Source organism: Haplochromis burtoni, unplaced genomic scaffold, assembly GCF_018398535.1.
Source record: "Haplochromis burtoni strain Fernald_Lab_line unplaced genomic scaffold, NCSU_Asbu1 Contig_57, whole genome shotgun sequence".
Taxonomy (NCBI): domain Eukaryota; kingdom Metazoa; phylum Chordata; class Actinopteri; order Cichliformes; family Cichlidae; genus Haplochromis; species Haplochromis burtoni.
In genome coordinates this window covers 1,442,997-1,461,664 of record NW_024582418.1, presented here as the reverse complement: position 1 = coordinate 1,461,664, position 18,668 = coordinate 1,442,997, and the positions used below count along the sequence as shown (strand labels likewise).

Here is an 18,668-nt window from a genome sequence, read left to right as displayed (position 1 = left end):
GTGTGTGTGTGTGTGTGTGTGTGTGTGTGTGTGTGTGTGTGTGTGTGTGTGTGTGTGTGTGTGTGTGTGTGTGTACAAACATGCTATTTTTTGCTGTCTTGATTTACAGTACCAATCATAGCTGGATATAAAGTGCTCCCTGAATTCCTATGGCTCATTTTCCAGTCTGTACTGGCTCCATCCTGCTCACTGAGCAATCATAATTTCCAGTTATTATAAATCAAAACTGGATTTCCAGGGATGACTGACCAATCACAAAAAGTATATACTGCAATCAGTGGTAGGATTTATTCAGTGTTGTGCACACCACTGAGATACCACAGTCTGACTATGTGGTTCATATGTGCATGAAAGAATATTAATACATATTTCTGTTCCTCTGCACATTGACACAACTAGTTCACAGGACACCCCGTAAACCTCCCAGGTCTCTGATGCACCTGCTCATTAAAAACTTTCCCTTCCTGGTTCTTGCCAAATCAACACCGCCAACAGCTGCAAGTACATTTTACTTTGAACTAACTAACTAAGTGGACCAGTGAAGGAATTTGTTTGGAGCCGTGTAAAATCAGCTGTCTTATTATGCTTGTGTTCAGCACGATGGTAGCCTATTTGCTTCTACAACCAATGGACACAAATAGTTGGCTATAGTTACTTTGTAACAACCCTTTGAGCACTCACATTTGCATGTTATAACCAATCAGCATGTTCTAGGACTGAAAAATGAAGCCAATGTGAAAGCACCAGAAACCACAGATCCCCACAGACACTTATGTTGAAATCCCTAATTTTAGCTATAAAAACCTGTCGTATGCTTATGGTCCCCCATTCATAACAACTGCAAGTTTTATCAGGTTTAAAGTTCGGTGTGTGTAGCTATAGTTTGTGCTCTAGTTTTGCTTAGTGACATACTAGTATTCTATTAGTCTTTTAGCACCTGCACCCTGACATTAACTAATTCTGCTCTTGTGTCCAAGACAGTAACTTATAGCTCCAAAAACCAACAACATAGCAGGCAAAAAACTAAATTTGAGGGTTATGAAGCCTAGAAACCACTGGCTGATGTCACCATGACTATGACCTTGTTTTCAGAAACTATGTCTGGCTATAATCTGTATTAATTAGCTAATTAAATTATGTTTCGGAGTTTGGATAATCTTTGCTAATTGCCTATCACCAATATAGAGAGTGGCACCAGTCTTACGTCATTAGCATGGAATTGACCTAATTTGACAGCTGTAAGTATTTATTTCCTCCTAGATTAAATAATAGGTAAGCCAAAATACAATAAGAATTAAAAATTCTAATTTGATGCCAAGTGTGAACCTCGGTATGCTTCAGACTCATTCTTCATCATGTAAATGCTAACAAAGCAGATATAGTATTTAGGCTAGTTTGACAATGCTACACTGATAACCTAAATCCTCTGACGGATTATTTTTTACAATTCATGATTGATAATATCATCTAAATTATCTGGTTAGTGTGCCAGCAGTTGTTTATGGAGATAAGCAATCCAAACAAGCGATTAACACAACAATAAAGGATGGTAGCAGATGAATGAATTAGAAAAGAGGTTGATGATTAAATGAGGGGAAAGCAGGAATATGGGCCAGCAGGGTGTGATAATATGTCTCTCTGTCATCTATCTCACATGGGAGGGCGAGAGACAGAGAGCGATTAAGGGGATGTATGATGTATTCTGACCCATATTCTCGCACACAGCATGTTTTGTGACCCACATACTACCTCGTCCAATTACACATCTAAATGTTATACTAACAAGTGTGTGACTAACTGCTTTCTGTGCGTTATCAAGAATGAACGCACAGTTGTACCTAGAATATGAAGCTTTTAAAGCTGGTTAACCTACATTCTGTTATGTTCTTGCTTCTTTGCTTTCAAAAGATCCTGGCAGCTCACTTGATAGTGGATAATATATTTTATTTTATTACATTTCAATGTTGCACTTCAGAAGTTTTACATTTATATTACATGATAACATCAGAGAGCAATCTGATCATCTATACTTACCAATGATTGCACAACCTTTCTTGGGAATAGTCGTAGTAGTTGTATAGACCCTAATAAGCATGGCAATAGCTTAATATGAATAGATCACAGGCCCATGGGCAAGTGATTTAAAACATCACTATTCCTCACACTGCAGGAATAAGCCCTGCCGAGTTGTTTGTGCTTGTTTCTTGTTCATAAGACATTGGACATTGGCCTGTTTTACATCTTTGCTGAATCAGCGTTGTGTAGCCAAGTCATCACTCAGTTTATACTACTGTAGTTGTCCATCATCTTGATGACGTTCATCAGGATGACGTGTGTAAAGCTTGCATAAAGCTTTGTGAAAAGAAACAAATCCTCAGTATATGATAAATGAAAAATGCCTTAAACAGGCATCACCCTCATCCATCTTCCTGAGTCGCTTAAAGCATGCATTTATATTTTTTCTTTTTTACTCTTTTCTTACTTTTACCATTATTTTTCACTTTCTTGCACCTGTGAATACAGACATAACCAGTCAGCCCACAATAAATAAGCTTATACACAGGGGATAGTTATGCAATACAAATAGTTCACCTAATGTACTGCTTTTTAATTATATTGTCCAATCGATCAGAAAAAGCTGAAGTAATGGTGTACCCTATGTAATCTTCAGTATTTATTAATGGCTGTTATGATTTTGTAGTGCTGTATTTTAATACTTTAAACCTTTGAGCAAGGATCACTAAACACGAGGAACAGCCAACCCTGCTTCTAACATAAAATCCACAGTTATATAATTTATGAAAATTATGTTTTAAACCAAGGTCAGTTGAGCATAAGCAGAAAAAAATGACAAGTTGTTGAAGTGGAACTCTAATTTGGACACACACTGAAGTATTGTGTTCAGAAATAAATAACAGTATACAGTTTGGTAACATTAGAAAGCTTTACTAACAGCTTCTGTGACCCATGGCTGACATTCTGCCCGTGGTATAGTGGATGTACTCCAGGACTCAGCGGCATCACTTTGGATGTAGCAGAAAGTACAACACCCAAACACACTTGACACTCTCGTCCAGAGAGAAGAGGAGTGCTTTAGCTTTTCTTTGTGAGGTGTGAAGTTACTCCGAACCCGAAACTAGAAGAAAATATTTCGGCACATGCGAGGCACTTTGCTGTTGTTTTCTTCCAGTGCGAATGTAGGTCCTCCTGTTTTTCCTTCTCCAACTCCTCCTCCATTCCCTGCTCCATTGGTAATGGAACATGATGGTTTAATGGACAATGTTCTCCCTCGTCCAATGCCAGTCTTCCTGGCATTCATTCAATACAACAACAGGAAGGATTAAAGACCGAAAGGGAAGGAGAAGAGCAAGACAGCATTGAAAGAGAGAGGAAGAGAGGAGGATGAGTGAGAGATGTTCTCTTTGTGCTTCCTGTTGTCCTTTGACCTGGCAGTAGGAAGCTTAAAACTTTTCCAGTCACTGCACAAGTGAAGAGATAACATCTGTCATTTAATGTCATGACTGCAGCACTCACAAATTGACACTGTTTGAAAAAATTCTGTTGCATTTAGAGGATCAACATTTTTTCATAAGACTGTAAATGTTATTATTATTACTATTATTATTATTGTTATTGTTATTATTATTATTATCTGCAAATTAGTTAAATGAAGGACATTGACAACATAGAACTACCTTTTGTTTTGTTTTTTCATTGCAAGCCTCTTTCTTTACTTTCAGTACCTCACAGGTACAGGTTTTTCTTTTTCCTGAATATCCCATATAAAATAGCCATGTTTGGCTTGATTCATTCTGAAAGCAATAGTTTTAGTGTCAAGACTGATCACATGTTAGAAAAGGAGGAAAAATATTGTTTCTGCAAGCAGTGCAATATTTCTGCCACCCAGACAAGTTCACAGACTGGATGTTAACCTGCTGCTTCTGATGCTGAACACAAGTGTTCAGCATCAGAAGCAGCAGGTTAACTTCACAGTGTGACACATAAGCTTTGTGTAAAAATGGCTATTTCATTAGTTGTACTTTGCAATTATTGGTTGGGCCCCTTTTGCCTCCAGAAGTACCTTAATTGTTTGTGGCATACATTCAACAAGAGGCTGGAAACATTCCTCAGATATTCTGGTCCATATTGACATGATGGCATCATACAGTTGATTTGCAGAATTCCAACACATCCCAAAGGAGTTCTATTGGATTAAGATCTGCTGACTGGAGGCCATTTGAGTACAGTGAAGTCATTCTCATGTTCAAGAAACCATTCGAGATGGCACAGTGTGTTATCCTGCTGGAAGCAGCCACCTGAAGATTGGTACACTGTGATCATGACGGTATGGGCATGGTTAGCAACACTACTCATGTAAGCTGTGGAGTTTAAATGATGCTCAGTTCATACTAAGAGGACCAAGTGTACCTAAAACATTACACCACAACCAGCAGCCTGAGGAAATGTGAAAGCGGGATGGATCCATGCTTTCACTTTGTTTATATTGAATTCTGACACTACCATTGAAATTGTCACATCAGAAATTAAGATTCATCAGACATAGCATCATTTTTCCAATGTTTTATTGTCTAACTTAGTGAGCATGTGTAAATTGTACCTTTAGTTTCCTGTTCTTAGCTTACTTGTGTGACTTCTGGTGAGGTCCTGTCCTGTTTTATCCCATTTGCTTCAAGGTTCAAGGTTTTATGAAGTCAGAGTTGCTATTGTGCTCTAGTTGTAACAAGTGGTTATTTGAATTACTTTTGCCATCCTATCCTTTTGCTGAAAGCACTCTGGCTATTCTCCTCTGGCCTCTGACTTTAACAAGACATATTGGCCCATAAAGCTGCTTCTCAATGGGTAATAAGGACGTATTTTCTCTTCCAACCTAATTGTTTTCTACCAAAAACAATTAGGTTGGAAATGTTCCTTATTTTGTAATGATAAACAAATAAATGTAACATTGCATTTGAAAAAAAAACACCAGCTGAGAGGTTAATTAGTGTCTGTGCTAGCTGATGCAAATCCAGCATGGGTTAGATGCACACAGAGGGGTTTTCAAATACACTCAAATCTCCGCAGTCCCTGCTAAGCATGAAAACTCTGTACAAAGGTGCATTTAATCATGTCAAGACTCTCCCAGCAGTGGTAAGTTAGACATATTGAAGTAAAGTGCCAACTTTCTATTCTTTCTAGTCTTTTTTTTAATTAGCTAAACAATAATGTGTGGAGCACAAACACTTTTGGCTTCATGTCAAACAAAACAAATCACCCGACCAGACACTGCCAGCAATTATTTAAAAAATGTGGTTATGAAAAATACATCTAATAGACTAATAAACCCTCAGTAGTCTCCCTTGTATACCTTTAGATACAATAATGAACCCACTACAGAATGTGTCAAAATGTCAGTCATTGTGAAGAAGAAATTTACAAGGATGTGATTGTATCATGTTTAAATGACACCAATGATTCAGTGCCAAGGAAAGAAAAACAATTATAAACATGCTGATTCAGAATATGTGTACAAAGTGACATGTTCTTAGTTTCATTAGCGTCCTGCTGAGCACTAGCTGTTTTAAAGACACAGTCAGGTAACGAGTCAAAGAGAAACCAATTAAAACTAGCTGTGAGGTTGTGAGCTAGCACACACAGGTTCACTGTGCCTTGGCATTAAATCGTTGGAGCTCTACTGAAAAGAAAAAGGCAATTTTTCATCTTTTCAGAGAAAGACTATCCATAAAGCAAAGGTAAGCAACGTTACCTCAATGTCTTGTGACTGAGAACTACATTAACACCATAATATCCCTCTGTGTGGATGGTGCAGAGAGAGATGTTTCATAATAAAGCAGCAATAAACAGTGGAGGAACTACCTCTTCCTAGTAAGTAAACACATGTCTTCACTATGTACTGCTTTCCGGTACCGACACAGTGGATAACCACAGCAATACAGGGAGTGCAGAATTATTAGGCAAGTTGTATTTTTGAGGAATAATTTTATTATTGAACAACAACCATGTTCTCAATGAACCCAAAAAACTCATTAATATCAAAGCTGAATGTTTTTGGAAGTAGTTTTTAGTTTGTTTTTAGTTTTAGCTATTTTAGGGGGATATCTGTGTGTGCAGGTGACTATTACTGTGCATAATTATTAGGCAACTTAACAAAAAACAAATATATACCCATTTCAATTATTATTTTTACCAGTGAAACCAATATAACATCTCCACATTCACAAATATACATTTCTGACATTCAAAAACAAAACAAAAACAAATCAGCGACCAATATAGCCACCTTTCTTTGCAAGGACACTCAAAAGCCTGCCATCCATGGATTCTGTCAGTGTTTTGATCTGTTCACCATCAACATTGCGTGCAGCAGCAACCACAGCCTCCCAGACACTGTTCAGAGAGGTGTACTGTTTTCCCTCCTTGTAAATCTCATATTTGATGATGGACCACAGGTTCTCAATGGGGTTCAGATCAGGTGAACAAGGAGGCCATGTCATTAGTTTTTCTTCTTTTATACCCTTTCTTGCCAGCCACGCTGTGGAGTACTTGGACGCGTGTGATGGAGCATTGTCCTGCATGAAAATCATGTTTTTCTTGAAGGATGCAGACTTCTTCCTGTACCACTGCTTGAAGAAGGTGTCTTCCAGAAACTGGCAGTAGGACTGGGAGTTGAGCTTGACTCCATCCTCAACCCGAAAAGGCCCCACAAGCTCATCTTTGATGATACCAGCCCAAACCAGTACTCCACCTCCACCTTGCTGGCGTCTGAGTCGGACTGGAGCTCTCTGCCCTTTACCAATCCAGCCACGGGCCCATCCATCTGGCCCATCAAGACTCACTCTCATTTCATCAGTCCATAAAACCTTAGAAAAACCAGTCTTGAGATATTTCTTGGCCCAGTCTTGACGTTTCAGCTTGTGTGTCTTGTTCAGTGGTGGTCGTCTTTCAGCCTTTCTTACCTTGGCCATGTCTCTGAGTATTGCACACCTTGTGCTTTTGGGCACTCCAGTGATGTTGCAGCTCTGAAATATGGCCAAACTGGTGGCAAGTGGCATCTTGGCAGCTGCACGCTTGACTTTTCTCAGTTCATGGGCAGTTATTTTGCGCCTTGGTTTTTCCACACGCTTCTTGCGACCCTGTTGACTATTTTGAATGAAACGCTTGATTGTTCGATGATCACGCTTCAGAAGCTTTGCAATTTTGAGACTGCTGCATCCCTCTGCAAGATATCTCACTATTTTTGACTTTTCTGAGCCTGTCAAGTCCTTCTTTTGACCCATTTTGCCAAAGGAAAGGACGTTGCCTAATAATTATGCACACCTGATATAGGGTGTTGATGTCATTAGACCACACCCCTTCTCATTACAGAGATGCACATCACCTAATATGCTTAATTGGTAGTAGGCTTTCGAGCCTATACAGCTTGGAGTAAGACAACATGCATGAAGAGGATGATGTGGACAAAATACTCATTTGCCTAATAATGCTGCACTCCCTGTATGTCTGTGCTGTCTGGTTGGAAAAGTAGTGCATTTGTGTCCGTTTAGCTGTGGAGAGGTAAGAATTGCACGTACATAACCAGATGTGCTTGTATGCACTCTTCAAAAAAGTGAGATGGGCTTAGCGCGACACAGATGAAGCTTTGTGCAGGTTGAATACTGATTGGCAAAAAATTTGGCCTGACCATGAAAAGGAAGCAACTGTGTCATTTACTACAAAGGGGGAAAGAAAAAAAAAGAATAAACATTTTTCAAAAAAGCAGCTTAAGAAACACAGACAGTGGTAATTTCCATTGTTTTTAACACTGAGTTTCACATCAACTCATTGTATGGTACAACTTTGGTTATCTTGGCAGCTGGTTGAAAGACCCAAAAGAGCACAAGCAAGAATATCCAACAGAAATATTGTTCCACATATTTTTGAAACTGGACCTTGGTGATAATGAGCAGCAACATCTAGATGTTGGTCCGCTAAGCTGCGCTTAGGCTCTACCTATGATCGATGCACAACAATGCCGGCTCTTAGGCCCAAATTCTAGAATAGAATTAGTCAAAATATTGTCAAATGGTATACTGGTACTGCATCTTTCTACTCAATTTGAGCACTCATAGTTCTTCTACTATCTATTAACCCATTCACACACTTTCATTCAGCTTACCTATACCTAACTACTTTTATCAAACATTGACACACACACTGATGAATTTGCTGAGGATCTTGCCCAAAGATGCTTTGACACATAGACTGTAGGAGTCAGGGATTAAGCCACTGACCTTTTGATTTGTAGATGCCCCACTCTAGCACCTCTGCTATAGCCATCCACAAAAAAGCAACAACAGGAACATTCAACGCATATTTGCCTGTAACTACAGAATCCTGAACAGGAAATGTACATAAAAATTGGAGGGAAAGGATGTATGTGTTCCTCAATGATAGAAAACGCTTCATTTATTAAACCCTTTTTGGATGCCAAAGAGTTTTTTGATTTTTTTAAAGGTTCATAAAAATAAAACTAATGGAATATTTTATTTTAACGCTGAAGACTGGAGAGGTCAAAAAGAAACAGACATACAGCTATTAAAGAATACTGAATGACACAAAATCAGTCATAGTATTTAAATCAAAAGATGTGCAACTGTAAATGTATCCATAATACTGCTGTCAAAATGTCCCCATTTCAAATTGAAAAGCACATTTAATTAATTGACTGCATGCTAACAAGGTAAATGGCCGTATATTGTGGTTGAGATGTCTTCAATATCACTTAGGCTGATTGGCTTGAAACCCCTGCTGTGTGGTCAGACACTTGCAATGATGATAATGCACCCTAATGAGCATCCTGAACGAATTGCATTGATACTGATTGTTATGTGTAACTGCCTTAATTGCCCCTCAGTGTCAAATGTGCTAAATGTTGTCCATTAGCTAATGAATGAGCTCACTTAAAACACATTTTCTAGACATACAGAGATTTTGAAAAAAATCAGTCACCTAAAAACAACTCACTTACTTCCTATGCAATTTTTTGATCGTGTGTGTTACCTTGGAAAAAACTCTTCCTTTGATCCTATTTAAGAAAAAAAAAACTATATGCAAGAAATGCATTTATTTATATAAATTAGGCAAATATTTAGATGAACGGGACTAACTTGGTATGTTACTAAAGGTAAGAGAAAAATCACCAAAACCAATTCATCTTTCTACTGCCTACAGCAATCCTCCATGCTATGTTATGAGAAACATCTACTAATGACTTACTGTATAGTGCGTCTTGATTAATCTTTTTTTCTAAATAATTATTACAAAGGGTGGTCAAACTTTAATACTCTTTTGAAGATGAGATTTTGTTTCTGATACAAAATTATGAAAATTGATATTTTATTTCTTTTAATTTAATTTGTTGGAATGTTCAGTAAATATTATAGTTTCAAAAAATATAATTCCCTGGCAATTATTTAATGGTTAAGGCTTTACAGGGCTAATCATATTTCATCAGAGCTGTTATGTTAATGTATATTGCAGTACACCTACAAAAAAACCAAAATGTCATAATATTGTATATATAATAATTGTTTTCATAACAATATAACTAATCACTAATCCAGCACTAGCTAGAGATTGCTAGCACTTGATTTGACCCACTTATACCTAATTCCCTAAATTTTTCATGGTAAAGATTCAGAAAGGTTTTGGAACCATTTCCCAGAAACTGTGGTCTCTTTTGACATGAGAGCATCAAACAGTTGCTGCAAATTTGTTGGCTGAACATCCACGATGCCAGCTTCCTTTTCTAACACATTCCAAATGTGCTCTATTGTCTTGAGATCTGGTTGACCATCAGTGTGAGTTTTCTGATTTGGCATGTTATCCTTCTGTCAGCAGCCATCAGAAGATGGTTACTAAGGAGCACAAAAGCCCCTTTTCCATTACTACCTACTCGGATTGACTCACAGCGGTTCACCACGGTTTTCAGGGTTTTCCAGTAGGTCATAGTACGTGGTACCAGGTACTTTTTTAGTACCTGGTTAGTTTTGCTATGACGAAATCACGCACATTAGGTAGTACTGGATTGTAATGGAAAACCAGTCGATCCGAATAGAGTCGTGGCAACCCATGATGAGTCGATCCGAGTATGTGTTCAAGATGGCACCGGGGGTCATGGCACGCCGTCTCTCAGTTCTGCAATGTTTATGTTTTGTGTTCTTACTGGTGTCCCTGTTAGTTTTAAAAACCCACTCCCTGTTGGCGTATGAGCGACATTGTGTTTTTTACTTGTATTGCTATGTATCACTTTTATTTTATTTATCTCTTTAGTTTCAAATAGTTTTACAGCACTTTGTTTGAAAGCTCTTTATAAATAAAGTTATTATTATTATTATTATTATTATTATTATTATTATTATTATTATTACTACTACTACTAATGGAAAAAGTGCTAAAGTGTGCCAAGAAAAAAAAACCCTACCCACAATAAAGGATGAATTTATGCTTTCAGTTGAGATGTACTAAGAAAATGTTAACTTTTTAGGTGGATGAGAGAAAAGATAAAAGGTAATTTATTTATGATTTGAGTTGATAAAATACCATTTTAGGGTTTCATGATTTTCCTAAGTCGTTTGGAGTCAACAAATAAGCCCTATAGCAGTTTTTTGAGAATCAGTCATGCTTCCTCACAATGAAACTTTATTGTAAAATAAGGCACAAATAACTTTTTCTACACTTTGAGTTCAGTGTTATATACCTTAAGATATTTTTCTTTGATCCTCGTTGTCTGACAGAGATGTCACTATTGGCTTGAGTTGATTTCTTTTTCTTTAGTTTTTTCTTTTTTCCTATTAAACCCTTCTCCAGGAGAAACTCTTTCTGCCTCAGTGTCAATGGATGTACACTGAGTCAGTGCTATGGTATACTTTATATTGAAGAGAAGGTGGCTGTAACACATAATGACAAGCTGTCAGATTGAATTCGAGCAGCTGCTTGATGCTTCTGTATAATTTGTGCAGCTAATGTATAAAGTGATGCAGCATGCACAACAGCAGTCAATATGAGAAGCTTCTAACCTTTATAGTTTATGACACCCTTAGTGAGTCACCAGTCTAGATAGGTACACATGCATTTATTAGATGCAGTTTGACCTTTAACACCAGATAAATATCCAAGGATTAATTGTGAAATTAGATACATGCTTATATCCATGCCCGAATCATCAACGTACAGAAGCCCGGGCACAAAAGCCCTAGCCTGCTTGTTTGGAGGATCCGTTTTTTTTTTCTTCAGTAATGAGACATATGAAACAGGAATGTGTGCATATATGTACACAGCACAATTCTTATTGGGAAAAAAATTCCAATAACCATTAAAATACAGCTTTAATAAAACCTCTAAAGTACATGCCAGACCTTTCTTTTATTTATTTGTTGTTTGTTTGTTTTCTAATTAAAATGCTATGTTTATTCCAAGTTTTTCCACATACATAAACACAGACTACAACGGGCATTAAGGCCACATTCAGGAAAAAAATAGTTCATTTTGAAATTAAAGTCAAAATTTTGACATTAAAATCAAAATAACAGTTTGAAAAAAAGTCAAAACAATACAAAAGTAGATATATACAGTACAGTGCAAAAAGTAAGAAAATGAAAAGCTTAAAATAATAACAATGGGAAATGGGAAAAAGCTAATGCTACCCATAGGAAATGTTATCAGGAGGCATGGCATGATACTAATGGCTACACCCCAGTGCAATAAAGAGGATGTACGTTGTATCACAAGAGACAATATAACAGCTGATCCAGCTGTTTCACTAATACATCAACACAAGGCATAGATCACACAGAAGTCGAGGCAGTTGTTTGGCTTAAAACGACAACTTTAATCTCCACATTTTGACTTTATTCTCTTTTTTCTTTTTCTTTTTTCCTAGAATAGTATTTTGATTTCAACCTCAAAATTTCTAGATTATTCTCAGAATTATGAATATATTTCTTTTTAATGTGGCACTAATATTACTTCTTGCAGTTATGCTCCCAGGTAAGAGTTGAAACAATAATGAAGTACAGCTCAGAGAGCTTTTTTCAGGAAAAGCATGTTTGGGATGTGTATATTTAAGAAAGAAAGAAACATTTTTTTTCTTTATCAAAAACTCAAATTAAATTAATAAAATAATAACACGGGTAAGAAAAAGAACTGGATACTGGATACTCAGTTGTTCTTTGGTTGTGAGGTTCAGCGGGCCCTTTATTGGTGGGTCAGCCTGGCTCCTGTCCAGTCAAACTTTGAGGTCATAAATCCATTATGAATGTGATGTACTAATCTCCAGATTATCTTGCAAGTCATCACACTGAACATCTTAACCAATTTAAAATTAACTGCAATATTTTCATCAAGAATTGGTTGCATTTTTTTCTATAGTTATGCTGATGACACCCTGGTTTACATGGCTACACCAGTTATGAAGTCTCTGCATTGACTTCCTGTCTGCTTCAGAATGAATTTCAAGATAATTTTAGTGATTGTTGTATGAAAAGTGCTCTTTGTGATGACTCCTACTTATTTTTCATAACCTATTTATCTAAATGTAAGTTTTTTAAATAGTATTTACACTTTAAGGCTCATCTAACCCAGAATCACTAACACATACATGCAAGCAAAATTTCTCTCATCCTTCTGTACCTTATCTCTGCAGCTGCATCCAGTCCCCTCAGGGTTTTGTGAAATATAACACTATCATCTTTTATTACAAGGGTTCCCTCCCTCTTCCTTTTCCTGCGCCCTCACTCCAAAATTATTGTGCTTGCCTTCTCCCTGCGCTCTTACTTTACTCTATGTATCACTTAAGTTCTCCTTCTGTCTTAAATCATATTGGAAGTGGAAAGAACAAAAGCCTTGCCCAGCTGCCTTATAGGACAATAAAATCCATGGTGCTGTATGAAGCAAATTCTTCCTCAATAAGAAGTAAGAAGCTATATGATGATGTACGATATTGTAAGAGAGCATTGACCAATCCCAGTGAGCAAGCTCAAATGAATGACTTTGAAATGTGAATGTCCAAGAGCAATTTTTCCTTATAGAAGGGATTTAACAACATAGCTTTTATCACTCATCAGGTACATTATGAGGTCTTTAAATTAGCACGATAATCTCTAATTGTGAAGATACACAGAATTGTAAATAATGTCAGCTGCAGACCAATTGAGAGAACCAGCTGTTAAATATGTGACGGAGTTACACCGTCCCGGGCCGCAGACAGCTGACCTGAGCGCATACACGCACCACCACCGTTAGTTTCTACACTTGTAGCGCTGGGTTACCATGGCTGCGCGTCTTTTAGTCGACCGGGCAGATAACAGGAAGGGGTAAGAGGTATATTTTGAGCGGCACAGAGGGTGGCCAACATTTTTTTTTTTTACTCACCTTTAATAAAGCCGGTCGCGTAGACTCTCCGTGATCGCCGATCATACGAGTGGTTATGCAAGCCGATGGTATGGTGTTCCGGGGTTCAAATAGTGGGTTTGCGCGCCCTTGGAAAGGTCACGTGAACTGCATTATTTTGGTTTGTTTTGTTTTTGTTTTGTTTTTTGTTATTGTGAAACATTGTAGGCTGCCTTGAAGTGGCCATAAATGTGTGTATATATATATATATATATATATATATATGTATGTATTGTAGGAATACAGCTGGAAATATGCTGAGGAAAAAAGAGTGTTTGGGGGAAAGAAATGATAAAGGGATGACTATTATGCCTAGTGGGAGGGGCAGTGGGGCCGTCAGGGCCTACCTGGGCATTCTGTGAGATGTTACATTGAGGGTAACATGCAGACTGGCTCAGCCGCTTGTGTTTTGTATACAGATTTTTGTTTTGTTTTGAATTAAGTCAGTTGTTTATTTTCTTTGTAAATAATCTTTTGTGCACTTGGGATGAATAAACTATACACACTGAATGGTTCCTGACTACTCCTGCATTTGTTCGGGAGACGTTTAGGAGACCCCCGACAAATATGTCCCACATGTGCACCAGTCACACTTTATTTGTCATTAAGAAAACTTTATTTTCTTGAAGTGTAAGCAAAAGTGATTGCCACTGTGAGTGGAAACAGATTAGAAATTTAAGTATGCAAATGAACAGATGTGTCAGAATATTATTTTATATATTTGACATTAAAGATAACATTGTAAATAGTCTAAATAGTTTTAAACCAATAGTTAGTCCAGCTCAAACAGGATGACAAATTCTTACATGCTGAAGATCTGCCATGTCCTCCAGCATAGTCTCGAGCATGAAGGCGATATCAAGACACACAAGGAGCACTGGACAGGACCACTGAAGGGCATCAACCTTTGCAGTACAGGTATCTGTTCCTTTGTGTAAGGAGGGACAGGAGGAGCACTGCCAGGGCTCTACAAAATAACGTTCAGCAGAGTACTGGCTCATGTCCATGTTTCTGACCAACCTGTCAGAATCAAACATGAGAAGGTTCACGTGTGACAGGTTTGAAAGATTCTAGAGACACAGTTGCAAAATTTAGGATGTTTGCAATCTAAGTGAGGAGAACGGCGCGTCAGTGGACATTTCTGGTGTTCTTTGGTGAATGCCAGTTGCATGACGCTGGGTTGCGAGCACAGGTCCCACTAAGGTATCCTGGGGTCTACCACCACCATCATGGAGTGTGTTCCTGATAGCTTGGTCAGAAACATGCACATGAATAGATTGCCAGAGATCATTGTGTAAGCATTGTTCATGTTCCTTAAAAGGAGCAATTGCTGGTCTTGCTGCTTGATTGATGTCCTATTATGGCCCTGCCCAGTTCTGCTTGTATAAAGGGCTGTCTGTTGGTATCTCCTCCACATTCTTGACACTGTGCTGGGAGATGAATTTTCTTGTGACAGCACCTACTGATGTGCCATGAGCTAGACTGCCTGTGCAACTTGAATGGACCTAGATGTACCACCTGCAAAACTATTCCCTGTGGGGTGTATTGGCTTGTTGTTGCCTTTCCAGTGCACCCGTTGTCACTTTCATATACGTCAAAGCAGGTGAACTGGATTCACAGTTGTTTATGGTTCCTAACTGCAGAGACTGATATTCCTGAAGTTTAACTGACTTTTTTGTTTTTGTTTTGTTGTGATTTAGTGTCCCCTTAAGGCAGTGTTTTTGTGCAGTGTGTTTTATAGGTTAGGACTAGGGTTAGGTGTTCAGCTGTGATGGCTATGTCAGTGAATCTCCTCACAAAGGTAGATGTTTATGTGCATATGTGTGGAAGGAAGAAAGCAAGGGTTATGCAAATTTAAATCTATACAATTATAGATTTCCTTGTGAGTTCTCTCTAGAGAGAATGAGAGAAAATGGAGTTTATGAGGAAGAGATGAGAAGAGAATTGAAGAGAAAATCATGTTAGGGGAGAGAGAAAGAGGAGACAAAGAAGTGTGAGAGAGAGGAAACATAACCAAGAGAGTAAAGAGGTCCGCTGAGAATCATTTGGGGTGAGAGAACATTTTCCTGTTCTCGGGGAAATGTGTTAAACCAAATTACTGTTGACAACAGAATTATAGACGTAGACATACAAGGGAGAAAGAGAAAAGAAAAAAGCAATGGAGAAGCCCAGAGACTGAAATGAAAATAATATTGTGATTGTAAATCATTTAGAGACTTTGATTGTTCCTCCTGCTTCACATTCATTGCAGCTAAAGACAGAAATATTTTTTTAAAAGGAAACAGCAAGGAAACATCAGATGGATGTCTCCATCTGTGTCTCCAGACTCCAGTTCTAGTGACTCCAAAATATTCCTGTGTTGTTTTGGTGTAAATGCTATGCAAAGCTTTAAATGCGCAGTTCTATATGTTGTATCTCTCCATGGCTACTTGGCTGCATTGCCAAAAATATTTGGCAACTGGTAACGTGGGCTGCTGTAGTTCTGATTTGTGTTAGTGTTTGTTTTTTAGCTTTGCCTCTGCTGTGGATAAATATAAACCAAGATTTCCATCCTTTCTTCCTTCATCTTTGTTTCATTTAGCACAACACACACAGCCTTTGAGTTGTGGGCTTGAAGGAGGATTGCATGCAAATGCACCTCCATAACCTCAGTATTTGTTGAATACTGAGTCCAGATAATAGTTAAATTGTTTTAAACATGTTTTAAAATACACAAATGCACATGCAAGCAAGACACAAACCTAAGTTAATAATAATAATATTTTAGTCCCTCATTGAACTCCAGAAGGAATTTGTGATTGATATGTGCACAAAGGATGGAAATCAAGCATTAATTGAAATTAAGAATTTAGCAATTCCATTTCCATTGTCAGCATCACTTATCGACTTGACTCCTTATCAGTGCTCTTACTGATTCCCATTGGGTTCCTGAGAAACATGAACAGGTATAAATGGAGGCTGTAGCCTGACTCTTCATCACTGCTTTTGTTACCTGTTGAAGTTCAAGATCGGTTCACTCAGCTTTAACATCACTCTGGTTTTGGCTAGCTTAGTGTTAGGATGCTGTCTGTGTGTTTCAAAGTTCTGTCTTGGACACAGTTTGCACTTTACCATCATGCTCTTGTCCTTTTGTGCAAAAAAAAAGTAAAAGCGATGTCCATAGCCGTGCTGTAGACTGCGTCACTATTTTCCTGAAATCAGCTGATTGTACCGCAAGTTCAAGTGGAATTGATTGGCAAGCAGACAAACAATTTTAAGGAAGTCATTTACTGGGCACAGTATCCACATTGTCTCTTGTATGTGCATGTTATGTGAATAAATAATTGATAGGCACTTTCATTCATTTATCATCATTATTTTCTAACTTTTGTTATATTGTGTCGATCTGTGGAACCAACACCCCAATACAGGAAGTTTGGATCGGCCGTCTGTTTAAATAGTCCAGTCTCTGATCCGATGAGTCGTACCCAGGAGGCAGTGCAGAGCTCAAATGGAGCAGATGGGTGAAGGGACTTGCCCAGTTCGAATTGCCTCTATCCCACGGATTTCTACAGGCAGGGATTTCTACCCTGCCTGTTAAACTGTGAAACTGATTATTAGGATGACTGCTTTTATTTAAAACCATTATCATCAGCAACACAAAAAACAAAACAAAACAAAAAACTAGACAAAACGTGACTGGATCATGGGACCATTTTTTTCTATTGATATTTAACTTCAATATATGGATTAAATACAGTTTCTGTTTAAATCACTGCCTTTTTAAAGGCAAAAAGAAACAAAAAGAAACATGATGAATGTGTTAGCATGAATTTAGTCATGAAAAGTAAATTGAATTTTAAGGTTTTGATTCTATAAATATTCATCTCCACTGTGTTGCTACAGTTAAATAAATAAATACAGTACATTTACAGCATGTTTAACAATACATAAAAACAGCATTGCATCATTTAAGAAGATAATTAAGGTCAAATCAGAGAATACATACTTTATTTTGAGGAACTGGTATAGTACACACAGTGGGTGAGCTATAGAATTGCACAATGGTCCTTTAATAGAAGCATCAATGAGCTCATCCTCCGATAATATGGAGAAATAACATCTAAACTACACAGTGATACATAAATAATAAATCTAAATGGCATTAATTATCCACAACAAAATAAATAGCTTGACAATATTGGAACACTTTTGGTGCAGAGTGAACAAAACAACTGCAACAGAAAAATAAAGGAAAAGAATAAAGAAGTCTTCTCTTTCACCTGCATTGTGAATGTAGACAGACTGATTCCAAGTGATTGGCAGGAAGACAGATAAGAAGGCAGACAGAGAAACAGGCTGATGCTGGAGAAGCAGAACAAACAGACAGATGAGACATTAAACAGAAATGGAGAGGAACAGGATCGGTCTGTAATCTAATGATGATGATGACTGAGAGAGAGAGGGACTGTGTGCCTAGACTCTAGGTCTAATTATCTGTCACACACTGAAATGGAATAAGTCCTCGGGGAGAGAGAGCTGGAAAAGAGGGGGGAAGACGAAGGGAAGGAGAAAGAATGAGGAGGCAGTACTATGTGTACAGGGCAAGACAACAGTTGCATAACATGACCCCCTGGCATACTGTTGTGGTCATAAAACCAGATATCTCATTCCACAGCGACGTGAGAAACTGATAAAGTCATAGGGAAAATGATTGCTGCTTAAGGTGGTTCTACAAGCCATGGGATGTTTGACATGACTGTAACATCCAGCTGCGCTGCAGCTCATTACACCTATAGGTACAGGACAATGGTTTCATCTGGAAACTATGGGTTCTACCCACAATGGAAAGACATGAATGTTGGATTAATTGGTGATTCTTGGCGATTCTGTGCCATAAATACGTAGATGTCTTTTTCAGTGTTAGCCTTGTAATGTTCTAGTGACACGTTTAAGGTGTACCCTGCTTTTCACCCCACGACATTTGGGATTAGCTCCAGTCCCTTTGACCCTGAATTGATTCACTGATTCACAAAAGAGATGGATGCCATTTCTGACGGTTCAGGAGGCGGATAGTGCAAGAGATGACAGCTGAAAGTGTTTCAGCAGTGCAGCTTGTGATGACTGATTTTGAGAAATGTGTCATTGGGTTATACTGGCTGCACAACTCCAGCTTCACAACACCAAGTTGGATACATGTTTAATGTACAGATGGACAGATAGCACTAGAAGACTGTCTTTGT

At 38.0% G+C, this 18,668-nt stretch overlaps 1 protein-coding gene across 2 annotated transcripts in view; it reads left to right on the top strand.

Annotated features, from left to right (window-relative positions):
- The window catches only part of bean1 (brain expressed, associated with NEDD4, 1), a 42,055-nt gene that overhangs the window by 13,676 nt on the left and 9,711 nt on the right, over window positions 1-18,668 (top strand). The gene's annotated exons all lie outside the window — the stretch shown is intronic.